Source organism: Panthera onca, unplaced genomic scaffold (assembly GCF_046562875.1).
Source record: "Panthera onca isolate mPanOnc1 unplaced genomic scaffold, mPanOnc1 haplotype 2 h2.h2tg000196l_path, whole genome shotgun sequence".
In the NCBI taxonomy this organism is placed as follows: Eukaryota; Metazoa; Chordata; class Mammalia; order Carnivora; family Felidae; genus Panthera; species Panthera onca.
The window spans coordinates 6,623-15,000 of record NW_027675836.1 but is presented as its reverse complement, the minus strand read 5'-3'; positions in this window follow the sequence as shown (position 1 = coordinate 15,000).

The window sequence follows — 8,378 nt, the reverse complement described above, 5'->3', positions numbered from 1 at the left end:
CCGGAGGCTGCGGGGAGGGGGCACGCACGAAGCGAGGACCAGACAGCGCGTGCGCGGAGGAGGGCACGGGCTCGGGGAAGGGCGCGCCAACGGAGACGCGAGCCGGGCCACCGGGTAAACATGCACGGGATCCCACCGCCACCAGCACGAGGGCGGTCCCGCGACGCCCGCGGCGCCAGCCGGCCTCAGCACCCTTAGCGAGCCTCCCCACGAGCCAGGCCCCCCCCCCACAACGCACAGCGCTGGGGTCCGGACCCACGGGACCCCCGCCGCGGGAGCCCGTCTCCAACCTCCATCCGTTCGGTCCATCCCGGAGCCACGCCCCAGGGAAGCGCCTCCCAAAGCCAGGCGCGGCCCCGACCCGCGCCCGCGCGCCACCCGCCAGCGGCAAAGCCCGGAACGGGAGGCGGGCGGGAGACAGCCGCCGCTCGCGCGGCGCAAGGGGGGGGCGGGGCGCGCAGGGGCGCCCCAAGCCCCTCGGGACACACACCGCCACGGGAGAGGCGGGGGGACGCCGCGCGCGTGCGCGCGCGCTCGCACACCACACGCCCGAGGCACACGGGCCCCGGCACCGGACACCGGCCAGGCCTGGCGGGACCCTCCCCCGACTCAGAGGGGGGAGGCGCAGGCCGCGGTAGGCGAAGAGCGGCGCTCGGCCCCACCGCGGGGCCGACAGACCTCCTCTCGCGCGGGAGAGAAGGCTCCGCCTAACACGCACAAGGGCATGCAGTCACCCTGACACAGGTGGCCACTACGCGCACAGGAGGGGGCAGCGACTGGGGGGTTCCGGTACCCCAAGGCACCCTCTCGGATCGCTAGAGAAGGCTTTCTCACCAAGGGCGCACCGCCCCCCACCCAATTCGTCCCCCCCATCGGGACCCGCCAGATAAAAGGCGTTTCTTCCCGGGGCCACCAGGGCCCGGGGCGGGGGAGAAAGGTCCACGGCAACGGAGTGACACAGGGCATTCCTGAGCATTCGCGGTCAGGGCTTGTCCACAACGAGGGCCACCTGCCTTCCCCACGCGCGGTTGCTCGTGTCGCCGCCCGGAAGGAGCGCCGCGCCTCCGGGTGAGGCCCGAGAAAAACCGAGGCAAAACACCGGCAGCAACGCGCTGGGCAAGAAACCGACAGTCCTCGCTCAGAGGGAGTTTTGGCCAAGCGCCACGGCGCCGGCTCGGCCCGCCACGATCGCTCAACTCGCCCCACCAAGTCAGCCCCCCGCACCCCTCCGGGCAACAGCGGCCCGTTGCGGGGCGGGGACGACAAGGCGCCCGCTCCCCGCAGCGGGGGGAACGGGTGTGCCTCCCTTCACCGATTCTGCCACCCGCCCACCTCGGGCAACTCCGCCAACGGCGGCGACCCAAAGGGGGGTCCGCTGGGAACAGGGAACGGCGCCACCACTCGGCTTCAGGCACCTGAGACGACCTGGAGCGCTCCAGGGGCACCACGGAGGGCCAGGCGCCACGCGCTCAGCACGCCCAGGCGGCGAGCAGCGTGGCGTCGGGTGCAGCCCCCCCACCACAGGGAGGCCGCCCACCACAACACAGCCAAGAGAGGCCAGCGAGAGTGTCCGCTGCGTCAGCCGACCCCGGCCCCGCAGCGACGGGAGGCCGGGATCGGGCCGGAGTCCGCACCCCTCTGCAACCCCCCGCGCCGCCCACAGGCGGGAAGGAGGAGCATGGGGCCCGCAGGCAGAACGAGAAGAGCGGTCCCACTCACCGGGAGTGTCCGTCCCTCGTCTGACACGGCTTAGGCCCGGCCCGGGAGAACGCGACATCACCACATCGATCGGTTACCGCCACACGAGGCAGTCCTGGGGTGAGGAGGGGGCTGGGGAAACGCCCGGCGAGGACAGCGACCAGAGGAGGACCTGCTTCAGCCTCGCCAGCACCCCTCCCCCACCTCTCCCAGGGAACAGGCAGCCGGACAACCCACAAGGGGAAAAGGGAACGCCTGACACGCGGCACGGAGCCTTGCGAGGGTGGGTTTGTCACGGCCACGGCCGGGTGCCCGCAGCGGGGAGCGCACGGGGTAGAAGACCCACGCCGCCTCCCCACGCCGCCCTCGGGTGCCAGAGACCGGAGGTGGCGCCACAGCCTGAACCACACCTGGATGCACGAGAGCCGGCGCGCAGGCCCAGGCAGACGGCTCGAGCAAGCAGGCGGGCAAAGGGCGGAGTCGGGCTCGGCTCGGCGTCACCGCCAAGCCCGGAGCCACGCCAGCCAGCGGCGACGAGGCCCAAGTCTCTCTTACAGGATGACAACCGCCACACCAGAACGTGTCAGCACCTACCTGGCAGCAAAAAGTACCTCTTTCAGGAGACAAAAATAACCGCGTTGGCAGGCGGGGCCGAGCCACAGGTCACTGGGACCTTCTGGGACCCTGGCCCGGCCACGGGCCCCAAGCATCTTCCCATCACCGCCAAGCAACCCCACCCCCCCCCGGAAGTCCCCGGGGGCCATCTGGTCGACCCCGGGACCGACCGACCGACCGACCGACCGGGGAATCGCGGGATGGGGGGGGGGATGGCCGGGTAGGCCCTGCCCCGTTACACGTTCGCCCGTCCACGGGTCGTCTCCGGGTCGGGACTTAGAAAAATAAAACACTCCGCGCTGTCGCCTGCGGAAGCCTCCCCGGACCTCGCAAGACCGGCCCCATGCCAGTCCCCGACCCCCGGCTGGGACTGTTTTGGGGGGGGGGGTCTGAATTGCGCGGAGGCGCCCCCGACGACCGGACCTCAACGGGGATCGCGGGCGCGCCGGCGTTGGCGCCCTATACGTGCTTCCCCTCGCGGCCCGGTCCCCAACTCCGCAGCGGGCCTCGGAAAATCTGGGGAGAAAATCGGGTCCAACGACCGGGAGCACCACGCGTGCCCACGCCCGGGCCCATCGCGCCCTCCGCGGGCTTCCCCTCAAGGCTCAGGACGGTCCTCACCGGCCCGGCCCGGCCCGGCCCAGCCCGGCCCGACCGCGAAGCGGGAGGGAAGACAAAAGACGCCTGGCAGGGAAGGACCGACGAGCGACCCACGGGGCCACAGTCTCCGGGTGGCGGCCCCGGACGGTCCCCGCGGTCGGGGGGGGGGGGGGTGGGAGGGGAGGAAAGCACCGGCGGGTGCTGGTCGACCCGTCCGGGCAGCCCCCCACCCTGGCTCGCTCCCAGGGAGCGCCGCCGCTACTCCCCCATATACCCGGAGGTTCAATCTCCGGCAAGTGCACCAGCCGCCGGCGTCCCGACGACAGCGGGACGATCACGCCAACGTCGCCGGCCTTCTGGAACTCCGCCCCGGGCACCGCGGCCGAATCGCATCCCTTGCCGACGTCGCCGACGCTCCGGAGGGGAGACGCTATATAAAAGCGGCCGCCAGGTGGCGCCCGACAACCGACCGAAACGTCAGCGGGGACAGCTCGCGATCTCGGGGCCGAGAGGGCGCACAGCCGGCGGCCCGGCCGCCCGATCTCGTCCCGGCCCACTCCGGATGCCGCCTCTCGGTCCCAGGCCGGCGGAGGGCGTCCGCCTCGGGAGCTCCCGGCCGGCCGGCACGGCGCGACCCCGGCAGCCCAAGGGACACTCGAAAAATGCATCGGGGCGGCTGCCGCTGAAAAGGCGGGGGGGGGGGGGGGGGGGCAGACCGGCCACTCGACTCCCCGGCCGGCCGAGGCGGACGTGCGCGGAAAATTCCCCGCACACACCGGGCGGGCCGGGCACGGGCGGCCCAGAGCGGCCCAGGCGGCGCCCGCGCTCCCGGGAGGACTTAGACACATTTCGGCGGGCAGGAAGGGAGGGAGGGAGGGAGAGACGGACGGTAAAACCGAAACCACGCGAGAGAGTACTCCCAGAACAACAACGGACGGACGAGCCGTTTTTATTCTATTGGGTCAAGCGGGGGAGCGTCTCTCTCGGAAACATAACAAACCAAGCTGCGGGGGGGGGGGGGGGACAGAAAGAGGGTGATGGATAAACGAACGACCACGGATAAAGCTTAAGCAAAGTCCTTCGCCGCACGGGGCCACGACGAAGTCCAAAGACCACAAACAGGTACGGGGAACATGGGTGCAAGTGCACCGCGTGGCAAGCGACAAGAATATGGCTTTCACCATTACTGTCCTCAATAAACACCACTACGGGCGGCGGTAGCGCCGGGGGGGGGGGGGGGGGGGATGGAGAACGGAAGGAGTTAATAGCCACTCACTAAAAAATGTCCCGGTTCCCAGAGGACCCTACAGTCCAAAGGGGGGGGGTGGGCCCCCGCAGGGAAAAGGAAGGTGTCACCGAGACACACCCTATGCCTCCACCCTCTTAGGGTTTGCAGGTGACCCTGAGGGTGACACTGACATGAGACAGGTTAACCGTACAAGGAGCCAACAAATTGATTTCCTACAAGTTTCACGTGACAGGTAGAGCCCCTCCTGAGGAAACCAAGACCCTGAGAAGTGGCCAAACCTAAACGCTTGTATATTGGGTTGAACAAGGAGAAGCGACGGTGGACGACTAACTGAACTACGTGGGGAGGCTAAAGGATGATGAGGATTTTAAAACCAACCAACCAACCAAGATCTGTTCTCCTCTAGAATTCTCTCCACTTCTCCCCCTGTCCTTGAGGATAAGAATGTCACTCCCCTGGTGGCATAGGAAAGACGGGGGGGGGGGGGGGGGGGGGCGGGGGGGGGCACTTCCAGGGAGAAAAGGAGGAGAGTGCTCCGTGCATGCTTCTTGCACCTGCTGGGCAGGAGGGTAGGGGTGGGTGGTTTACTTTGCTTGCTTGCTTGCTTGCTTGCTTGCTTGCTGCTGCTTTTTGAAAGCTTCTCTAATGTTTCCTTTACATCTAAGTCTTCCTTTCCAGTTTGGCTTTGGACAGGAGGAAGGCAGGCCACATGTTTTTCTGACACGGTGGAGAACGAAGGGTAAGATGAGTGCGGGCCCGTGCGTATTCTTTTCCGTCAGTCACGTGCCGTGGTGAGCGGAGCATCAGCTCTTGCCGGATGGGTGTCTCATTCCTTCGTGAACCATCAGGCAAGATGTCGGGCAAACACACACAGGGAGACTAAAGGTAGGAAGAACGTAGAGAAGACGGGCGACACGTGCCCGAGTCTCCAGAGCGACGATTTCATCCAGGGCACGGCAACGTCCAAGGTTTCCGGACACCACGTTGACGGACGCTTTGGTGCGTAGGTCACTTTGAATCTACAGTGCCACCCTCCGGTCCATTAGCACGTTGCCTCCGGCTCACGTGAGCGAGCGGTGGTGTCGTCGCGCAAAGAGACCGTGGGACTCGTCCCGGGATGGAACTGGGCCAGAGAGAGGGAGGGACGCCGCAGCCCATCGTTGAGCTTCAGGTGTCTGTAAGAGACCGAGTCTCTAAAGTACACCGAGGCACAGGGCGACCCGCTCGCTCGTGCCTGGACGTCTCTTTGTTCTTTCGAGGGGTCGATATCTGTGAGTGTGGTTTGTTTACTTTCCGGACAAGGTGAAAGAACTCTGAAACAGGAAATATTGGCACAAGGGGTCTGGTGGGATGGGAGGGTGCGGGTCAGTCCACGTACCGAGGACACGGGAGGATCGGGCGTCTGAACAACCAGGCGGAGAGGGGAGTTTAGCCTCGGTCATCACGGCAACCGGCACCTCGACAGAAACCACAGAAGGTGCCCAGGACGAACTGCGTCGCAGGAGCCAGCGTGGGCATTGCCCCACTACCCTCAGCCCTCAGCCCTCAGCCCAGCAGCAGGCAGCAACTGTCGTCCGGGTCCAGGCCGCGCCCCACTGCCCTCTTCTCAGCCAGAGCGGTGCCCCGGGAGGGCGGCCCCGGAACAGATACCTCCTCCCCTCCACACACATCTCGCCAACCCCTTGACCGCTTTGCCCGGGATACACAACTCCGCTGTACCCAGGCATGATTTTTCCCGTGGACCGGGGGCCTCCTTGGCCACTTAGGGTGCTCGCACCAAGATGAATCGGGCTAGAGACAGGGACACCTGTGCAGCCCGCTATTGAGCTGAAGGGGCCTCTAGGAGAGGGACTCTCTAAAGTAGCTGACGTACAGGGAGACCCGCTCGCTCGTGGCCGGATGTGTCTTTGTTCCTTTATTTCTTTTCGTGTTCTTTATTATCATGTTTGGTACAATTGTAAGCGGGATTGGGTTGTTTGGGGTTTGTTTTTTCTTTTCTTTTCTAATTTGTCTTTCTGCGGTGTCATTATCGGCGTATACAGACGCAACAGATTTCGGTACATAGAGTTTGTATTTTTCCTGTGGACCAGGGGCCTACTTTGCCGCTTAGGATGCATGCGCCCCCACCCCCTGCCCACCCGCAGCCTTCAGTTCCCCAAACCACTGGAGGACTCGTGGGGGTGGGAGTGGGGGTGAGGGTGGGGGAGGGGTGGGGGGCGGGGATGGGAGTGGCAGTGGAAGGGAGGTTCAGGGCGATTCATTCCAATGGGCCTCATTCAACCCCTTCGTTCAAATGCAGAAAGCTTTCTGTTAAAGTCTGAGCCTGGGGCTTCTCTGCATTGAATGGCTTTCTTCAACTCCCCCAACCCTTAGGCTGCAGTTTCTGAACTACTGGGAGGAAAGGGAGGAAAGGGAGGAAAGGGAGGAAAGGGAGGGAAGGGGGGGGGGGAGGGAAGGGGGGGAGGGAAAGAAAGAAGGGGTGGGGGAGAGAAAGGGGGGAGGGGAGAAGATGATGTCTGAAGAACTTGCCTTCTCTGGAGCAAAGAGTGTCCCCTCCTTTTCCTAACCCAGGAAACCTCAATAAACCATTTGAGAATCATGGATGTGGAGGATGATATCTTACTATAATGCCTTCCAGGGGTGGGGGTGCAGGTACGTGGAAGGGTAGGGAGTTGGCGAGCGAGCGAGCGAGCGAGCGAGCGAGCGGCATGGTGTGGCGTGGCGTGGCCTGCCGAGTCAGAGTCAGAGGGTGGCATGAAACACGTGATGGTGGTGTCTTAGGGTTCAGAGGCCAAACACAGGCATGGGGCAATAAGGGATAGAGGGTGGGGGAGGCCTGACAGGGGACAATTGTGACCCCGGGCGATGGTCCCAGCGGGCACACTCCTGTAAAGCAACACTAACACTCTATTGATTAGCCATTGACCTCTCCTCCCTCTCCCACCTGCTTCCAAAGGGAAACTGAGTACAGTTTCATTCCACAGGCACTGGCTGTTTCACATGCAACCTTTGACGTGCCACTAAAAGGAGGAAGAAAGATGGACACACATGAAACAGCCCCACAGATGGCCTAGAGGGCGTGGGCGGGGCTCTCATCAGTCAAATTGGGAGTCTGAGTCAGGATCCTGGGGTTGTTTCAAAACATGGAATGGAAGGGGCTCCTGGCTGGCTCACTCAGAAGAGCATGCGACTCTTGGACTCTTGATCTCTGTCAGGGTTGTGACTTCAAGTCCCACATCGAGTGAAGAGAATGTGAAAAATGAATGAAGGAATGAAGGAATGGATGAACAAACTTAAAAAAAAAAAAAAAGGTTGTGGGGCGCCTGGGTGGCTCGGTCGGATAAGTGTCCGACTTGGGCTCAGGTCATGATCTCACGGTCCGTGAGTTCAAGCCCCATGTCGAGCTCTGTGCTGACAGCTCAGAGCCTGGAGCCTGCTTCAGAATCTGTGTCTCCCTCTCTCTGACCCTCCCCCATTCATGCTCTTTCTCTATCTCAAAAATAAATAAAAGTTGAAAAAAAAAAAAAAGTTTGCAACGTTTATGTCTTTAAAACAAATGGAATCGGTGGGGTGCCTGGGTGGCTCAGTGGGTGAAGCATCCCACGCTTGCTAGATTTTGACTCACGTCATATCTCAGGGTTCGTGAGACCAAGCCCTGCATTGGGTTCTCACACGGACAGTGCAGAGACTGCTTGGGGTTCCCTCCCTACCCCCCCATACCTCCCCCATAAACCAATAAATAAACATCAAAAACATAAATCTTAAAACACTACAACAAATGGAATGGAAAGAGAGAACGCAACGAGGAGGATGTGAATGTTGCACCTAATACCACTGAACTCTACGCTTATATATGGTGAAAAATCTCAATTGTAGGTGATGTCTACTTCTAACCACAACTGAAAGGAAAACGACAAAACACCGGTCCTTGGCTCACAGTAAGGGAATTCCTGGATTTGGTCCGAGAGGGCCTTCTCATCCGCCGTGTGGAAAACTATGGAATGGTTTCTTCCTCTCCAGGCCGATGACCACTGCCAACGACAGTAGGTGTAGGTGCTGTCCTCCTACCTGTGAAGGAAAGGCAGGAAGAAGTGTAGCATTTAAAAGCATCTTTTAAACGCTGTCCACCTTTCCCAGTTTGTCCCCTCACTATGTCTTGCTTACCTTTTATAGCATTTACCCTATGTCGATGCAAAATGAACGAGCCTTTTTAAAA